Source organism: Bison bison, unplaced genomic scaffold, assembly GCF_000754665.1.
Source record: "Bison bison bison isolate TAMUID 2011002044 unplaced genomic scaffold, Bison_UMD1.0 scf7180017864179, whole genome shotgun sequence".
NCBI classification, from domain to species: domain Eukaryota; kingdom Metazoa; phylum Chordata; class Mammalia; order Artiodactyla; family Bovidae; genus Bison; species Bison bison.
Window position 1 is genome coordinate 777,184 of NW_011494751.1, and position 8,491 is coordinate 785,674.

Consider the following 8,491-nt stretch of genomic DNA (forward strand, 5'->3'; position numbering starts at 1 on the left):
GTGCTGAATGGTTAACTTTTCACTGTCTGGATTATCAGAGCTTAATATTCCCTGATAATTCTAGCATCCCTGCATGTCTTGCTCTAATTCTTACTCTGTATCTTCAAATTGTGGGTTTTGTTGTTGTTGTTGTTTTGCCTTTTGGTATGCCTTGTCATTTTTTTTCTTGATAGCTGGTCATAAAGTACCAAGTAAATGGGATTGCTGCAAATAGGCCTTTAGTAACATAATAATGAGGTATAGGGAAGGGAAGGGCTATATACTTCTATGATTAGGTCTTAGTCTTTTAGTAAGATTATCCCTCTGGAAAATGAACTTCACAAGTTTTGTTTTGCTTTTTTTTTTTTTTTCCTCTCTCTAGGGAGAAAGGATGGCTAGAGTAGGCTGGAGTGGGTATTTATTTCCCTTCTCCCAGGTCACTTAGGCTTTGATAATACCTAACATCAGGTTCTGGTTAACCAGTTTCCCCTCAGGGTAGGCCTTGATAAAAATAGAGAACTGTGGTGTATTTCAAAATGGTTCCTTTCCCCTTTCTTGCTGCCAGAAGCCCAAGGGGATTTCTCTCTGATATTTACTATGGGAATCTGTTTGAGTTCCTGGATGAATAGCTCACAGTATTGTAGGGCTTCCCCTATAAGAGAGTCCCCCTGGAGCTTTTATCTCTTAGATTTGTCTGAGCCTCCAGCAATTCATCAATTATAGTTCAGGGTTTCCTACCAGGCTCTGATTCCTGTAGCAGTTTTCACTGTTGGCTCTCTGCTCTATAAGCTGGGAATCCCTGTATTTTCCTGTCTCTCCAATCTTGGGGCCTGTGGTTTACCCCATATCTTCTTCTCCCTTATAGACCCAAGGAGAGCTGTTGATTCTTCTAGTCTGTTTAGCTTTCTACTTGTTAGGATGGCATGGCAAGTACTAAGTCCTTTGCATGCAAGACTGGAAGACTGCTTTATATCTTAAAAGGGCAACAATTCATTTCGACACATATTTTAGGTATGAGTTTAACCTTTCTGCTTTAAGGACTTCAGTCAATACCACTAACTGAGGAGCATATAAAGTGTCTGATCCACTGATATATCCTTTGATATATAATTGAGTCAAAAAGGGGAACACCTATGGCGGATTCATGTTGATGTGTGGCAAAACCAATACAATATTGTAAAGTAATTAACTTCCAATTAAAATAAATAAATTTATATTAAAAAAAAGGATCCACTTTATAGTAAAAGAGGTAAGAGAGTGGACGTATTACCAATATTAGATCCATGGCTCATTTCTCATACTACATAGGCTGAAGCTGCTTTACATAGAGTGATGAAATGGTCCATGAAAGGCTCAACAGAATGGCCAGCTCAGGAGTGATACTTTTATACAATTTTCCAGGTATCAGAATATACATTAAATCAGGGGTCCCTAACCTCCAGGATCTAATGCCTGGTGATCTAAGGTGAAGTTGATTTAATAATAATAGAAATAAAGTACACAATAACTTTAATGGGCTTGAATCATCCTGAAACCATCACCTCTGCCCCTAGTACATGGAAAATTGTCTTCTACAACACAGGTCCCTGATGCCACAAAAGGGTGGGCACCACTGTTTGAAGTCAATAACCTTTAGAAATTGACATGCATGTCCCCTTCCTCAAAAGCAAGAATGCACAAGTCTGGGAACTGAGGGGTAAAAGCATGAGTGGCCCCATTTACCAACAATTCCAGTGACCTACTGGGGGAATGGGCTCCAGAGTGTTAGATGTCTTTGCTTCCAAATTGGAATGCCTCTGCCAGGAGACACAGCAGGAGTCCTGATAGATGATAAGCTACCTGGGAACTTCTGGAGTCTTCTGTCAAGGAACCAACAGGGAAGGCTAACTCTGATCATCAGGAAGAAGTAGGGCTGTTATTACTAATGGGAACAGAAACTACACTCAAGGTACACACTTCAGTATCTGAGTCCTCCCTTGACATAAAAATTATGATGTTAAGTAGACAAGTGCAGCAAAATCAGTCAGAGAAAGAGCACAGACCCCTCAAGAAAGACAGTCTTCAGCCATAACACAAGCTGCCACAATTCCAAGAACTGGCCTCAAGGAAATGGGAACAAACTGACCTTGGAGCTGAAGATTAACTGTACAATCAAGATGATGCTGATAAGACCACAGAGATCAATTTCAAGATGACTGTCAGAGCTGACAGTGCTGTTTCTGCATGTAGCCCCCTCCCTCAGCCTATAAAAGCTCTTGCGCATGGATTGTTGGGGGTGGGAGGAAGTTGGCCTTTGCATAAGTGTCCATCCTTCCTTCCTTCTGCCCCTGGGTTTCCCAGCATCAGAAATCAGAATGAAAGGAAGGAAGGAAAGAAGGGAGGAAGGAAGGAAGAGGGTCTTGGTCACCACAGCAGGTAAACTTCTACTACCTACAGAGATAATAACCAAGGGTAAGGAAAATAGCAAAATAGATGATGGAGGAGATAAGTATCAATTGTGGTCATTAGATGAGTTGTAGCAGGACGTCTATTCACCTAGAAAACTCCTCTAAACTTCCCTGGGAAGATATGGCCATCAGAATCCTAAATGAGTTGCTCCTAAAACTAGATTCTTTAAGAAGTAGATCTAAGAAACACTAGGATGGATCATGGCAAATCTTAGTTCTCCCTTCACATGCCAGTTTAAATATTGTTTCCTAAATGAAACCATCACACACCACTCCATCTACACTCAATCTACTGGAAATTTTATGTTAGATCCCTGGGTTTTTCATTCACAGTAGTTTTCATAGTCTGTAGGTGTTTCTTATTTATTTGTACCATCTACCTCTTGCACTACACTGTAAGGTTCAAAATTATATACCAGGAATTAAGTCTGTAGTAACTATATGTGTATTTACATTGCATCCCAGCCTATGGGTCTTTTTACAATAAGTATTCAGAAATTTATGTGATCATTATGAAAAGTGAAAGTGTTAGTTGCTTAGTTGTGTCTGGCTCTTTGTAACCCCATGGGCTGTCCATGAGGCTCCTCTGTCCATTGAATTCTCCAAGCAAGAACACTGGAGTGGGTTGTCATTTCCTACTCCAGGGGATCTTCCTGAACCAGGGACTGAACCCAGGTCTCCTGCATTGCAGGCAGATTTTTACTGTCTGAGCCACCAAGGAAACCCATAGGCCATAATTAAATCCACCCTGCTCCCAGAAAAATGTCTTGTTGGCAATACATCCTTCTTTGACTAATTCATATACAAAATGGCCATGAAAATGTGGCCCATAAAAGGATTTGATCTAATCTTTTCACATAAACCACATGGGTAAACACATCTCCTCCCCTTGTGTTGCTAATGCCATAACATACATGCTCTCCAGGTACACCACAAAAGAGATCTGAGGATATGGATTGCAGACAGTGACAAGTCCATCAGACTCTGATATTAACTTTTGTTTAGATATATGGTTGCTCCAGACTTGGAGACCTGCCACTTAGTATGACCTCTATCTATTCTTTAATTTTGTGGTTCCTTTGCTAGGGCAGATGATATTAATGTGATTCCTGGTTGGCTCCTGACCATGGCAAGATTATTTGATGTTCAAGTATACAAGACAAAGTGGTGACTTCATATTGTACAAGAATATAACGTTAAAGAAAATGCCTGTCTGTTCTGTTACTGTGTTGTTAAAACATCTCTCCAACATCTCCTTCAGCTGAAAACCAAAGTTAAGTCTTGAAAATAAAATATTTCTTGGGCAAATAGTACAATGAATCATCTCGGGTTTACAAAGCTAGACCGTGTGTGTGTGTGTGTGTGTGTGCGCGTGTTGTGCACACACTGGGTAGTTGAATAAATCTCTTAGTCTGCTCCAGTATGACACTGTGGGACAGAGTAGGATCAAGAAATGGTGCAGAACCCTGTGCTAAAGATGAGATGGGAAGAGCAAGCTGAACAACTAGAACAGGTGCTTCCATGGAAGCAGAACTAATGGAAAAGACAGAAGAGAAACAAACAAACAAAATGTAATAAGAAGGTTTGCTCAATTAGAGCACAAAGAGAAGCTTCTGGAATTAAAGAACTGAGTGGAATTAAAGCTCTTCCACATAACTGTAAATGCCCTAAGGGACAAAGGATAAACTGTCTCATTGTGTTTCTAAGCCCAGTTCTCAACACAGTATCTGACATAGGAAATACTCAATAAATGAACTGAATGGCAATGATTTCTTGAGTGAGACCTATAAGTAGCAGCCCCCAAGACACAGAGGAACCTGAATAGAGCCTGTTCCTATTGCACCTGAAAAGAATCAGGCATATGGCTTTGAACAGCTTACCTTTACAATGACTCCTTCTTTTATAAGACACTTGGCCTTTTGTGAGTGGAGCTACAGCTGTCTCTGAAAATGGCAACATCTGATCCTAAGGCCTAGAATATAAAGCACTTGAAAATGTCACTCATTTAAGGTTACCCTCTGATGCTAAGAGCTTAGGGGAAAAAATAGGCAGATCTGGTGAAGGAAAAAGAGCAAACAACGATTTTTATGAATCATGAAGAACAGGAATGCTTGCTTTATGCCAGAGACTTTGGAGGTGGGGGGAGAATTCTAAATAGGTTTATCATTTTAGAAAATACATGGTCAGCTGAAGAACAACACATATGATAGAATTGTTTATCTCTTTCTAAAAGAAATGTAACCAGGGGACTGTGTGATAGATGGCTGTTTATGATTCTAATACATGGTGGGGCCAGAATCATTGAAGGTTGTGATTGAGGTGATTTCATAGATAGAAATATGATTAGGGTGATGGTCCCTCATCAGACAATCTTGTAAGGTTCAAATTCCCACTCCATTCTTTTTTAATAATATAGCCTCATTTGTAAAATGGGATTGCCATGGCACATACCTTACTGAGTCATTTGGTGAATTAATGCTGCACATAAAGCCTAGAAAAATGATTAAAAAATAAACATTCCAACCAAGTTAAAACTTCATTTTACTGATTGGCATCTTGAAGCCCATCCATTAAAACATTTCTGAAGCATCTTGAATGCTTTATGTGTTGTATACCTGGGAAGGGGGAGAGAAATGCGGGTAATCAGAGCATAACCTTTGCCTTGACTAGAATCATATAGTTTTGAGATAAAGCCTGATTACAAAGACTTAGAGATATCTATTCTGAATGGAAGCAAAAGCAAATAGTAAGGGATATCCAGAAGTAAATGCTTAATTCTGCCTGGAGTGGTCAGGAAGAATTTTCTGAGGCAGGAGGAATATGATCTGTGGCCTGATAGGTGAGTAGGGATTTGCTTCATTATAATGATGGAGAGGAGATTCTGGCCAGAAAGAAAAGCCTGGCATTAAGGATGCACAGTCATCTCTCAGTGCCCAATAGGGGAATGGTTCCAGGATGTGTAGGTACCAAAATCTATGGATACTCAAGTCCCTCATAGAAAATGACACAGTACAGTTGGCGTTCTGTATATGCAGTTCCTAAATCTGCAGGTACGGATTGCCAATGTGAAGACATATTCTGGCAACCTCATTTTTGCAGATTGTGTGAGGATGCACCAGAAAGTTCTGCAGAGCTTCCTGCTTTGGGTCTTCTGTGCAAGGATAGAGTTCTTACATTTTGCTCACTAAGTATATTTAACTTTCATACTGAAATGATCTCAGATTATCAAAAGCAGTGCAGAATAGTACCAAGCTTCTAAAAATACATTTCAGACATTTCTCCCAAATGCTAATGTATTGTACATTCATAGTCAATATGAAATGATCAAGTTATTAGTGACTGAGCTAAATTTTTAGAATCTTAGTTTTGCATATTTTAGGTGTGTGACTCAACTAACATACTACAGTCTATTATCTTTATAAACTTGGGGATAACTTTTTTGGATGTCTAAATTATATGCTGTTTGGATAACAAATGTAAAACATTTTCTGGACTACAAAAAGCTTGTAATCAATTGTTGAACGAATGTTATAAAGAAATGGCTATCCCTGTCACTAATTAATCATAGTGAAGATGCCTCCTTATTGCCTTGGTGGTAATAAAACTTGTCTGACTCACAGAAAGATAAAACTTGCTCAATATCAACATGAAAGAACACAGGACTTTTTGACATGTATCTGGTTGAAGAATTGATGCTTTCAAATTTTGGTGGTGGAGATTATTGAGGGTCTCTTGGACTGCAAGGAAATCAAACCAGTCAATCCAAAAGGAAGCCAACCCTGAATATTTATTGGAAAGACTGATGCTGAAGTTGGAAGTTCCGATGCTTTGGCCATCTGATGAGAAGAGGCAACTCATTGGAAAAGACCCTGATGCTGGGAAAGACTGAGGGCAGGAAGTGAAGGGGATGACAGAGGATGAGATATTTGGATGGCATCACTGACTCAATGGACATGAATTTGAGCAAACTGCGGGAGATTATGACAGCCCCTGAAGTCACAAGGAGTCTGATACGACTTAGTGACTAAACAATAACTGGTCCTCAAACCAGCTGATTGAGAACACTAGTCTTAGGCTTCACATAGTATTTCCTTCTCTAGAAATCATTGGATTTTTTATTTGGTTCATACCTTGTAAGTATAAATTCTGATTCAGGTTTGTTTTTTCACATTAGGTGTATGACATGGTTTTTGAAATAGTTCCCAGTAATGCCCACGTCCTGTCATTCAACTCATGTAGCTCTTCTCACCCTCCTGGTATTTGCTGGACCTAGCAAATTTCTTCAGTCAAGTAGAATGTGACCAAAGTAATGAGCCATAACTTCTGAGGCAAAAGAAGGGCAAATTCTTTCTCTCTTTTAGGATGGCCATGTTCTCCTGCCCTGACACTTGCAGCACCAAGTTCTCCACCATTTGGACTCTGGGAATTATACCATCAGTCCCCTAGGTCTTCAGGCCTTTGAGAATTATATGACTGGCTTTCCTGGTTCTCCAGCTTAAAGATGGTAGACAGTGGGCTTCAAGCCTCCATAACTATGTGAGCCAATTTCTATTATAAATTTCTTCTTATCTATATCTACCCATCCATCCATCTCCTATTGGTTCTGTTTCTCTGAACTTCCATAAAAGTATTGCTTACAAAATGCTTTTGATGTTTAGAACCTCACAAAACCATAAAACCTGCAAAGCAAAATAAAAGACCAGGTAACAATCTGACATCATTAAGTATGGTAAGTTAGAATGCTGTTTTGTTTCCAGTCACAGAACTTTGACTGGCAACTTACACATATGACCAGTCACTAAAACCAAAAACATGGAACTGTGCAGGGTGTCGCTGAGGAGGAAGGAGCAGACAGAGGCCTTCTTAGTATCCTCTGTCCCCAAAGGTCTCCAAACAGCAGTCTGGATGACTGATTTACTTGAATATCTAACCTCTCGATGTTTTCTCTAAACCAAGAGAAAATTTAGATTTCATTTGATTGTATTTCATTTGAGTGAAATAATCTCCAAGATGTATTGACCACTTTGGAAAAATGCAGATTCTGAAATTTTATGGGCTTCCCTGGTAGCTCAGCTGGTAAAGAATCCACCTGTAATGCAGGAGACCCCGATTCGATTCCTGGGTTGAGCGCATTGCTGGAGAAGGGATAGGCTACCCGCTTCAGTATTCTTGGGCTTCCCTGGTGACGCAGACAGTAAAGAATCCACCTGCAATGTGGGAGACCTGGGTTCAGTCCCTGGGTTGGGAAGATCCTACAGAGAAGGAAATGCTTACCCACTCCAGTATTCTTACCTGGAGAATTCCATGGATAGAGGAGCCTGCGGGCTACAGTCTATGGGTTGCAAAGTGTCGGACACGACTGAGCGACTTTCACTGAAATTTTAAAGGCTAGCTTGATTTTCCACTTGGCACAAATGATTTAGGAGTAGTTAATAGAATGGGAAAGACTAGAGATCTCTTCAAGAAAATTAGAGATACCAAGGCAACATTTCATGCAAAGATGGGCTCAATAAAGGACAGAAATGGTATGGACCTAACAGAAGCAGAAGATATTAAGAAGAGGTGGCAAGAATACACAGAACAGTACAAAAAAGATCTTCATGACCAAGATAATCATGATGGTGTGATCACTCACCTAGAGCCAAACGTCCTGGAATGTGAAGTCAAGTGGGCCTTAGAAAGCATCACTACAAACAAAGCTAGTGGAGGTGATGGAATTCCAGTGGAGCTATTTCAAATCCTGAAAGATGATGCTGTGAAAGTGCTGCACTCAATATGCCAGCAAATTTGGAAAACTCAGCAGTGGCCACAGGACTGGAAAAGGTCAGTTTTCATTCCAATCCCAAAGAAAGGCAATGCCGAAGAATGCTCAAACTACCCATAGTTGCACTCATCTCACACACTAGTAAAGTAATGCTCAAAATTCTCCAAGCCGGGCTTCAGCAATCTGTGAACCGTGAACTTCCTGATGTTCAAGCTGGTTTTAGAGAAGGCAGAAGAACCAGAGATCAAATTGCCAACATCCGCTGGATCATCAAAAAAGCAAGAGAGTTCTGGAAAAAAAA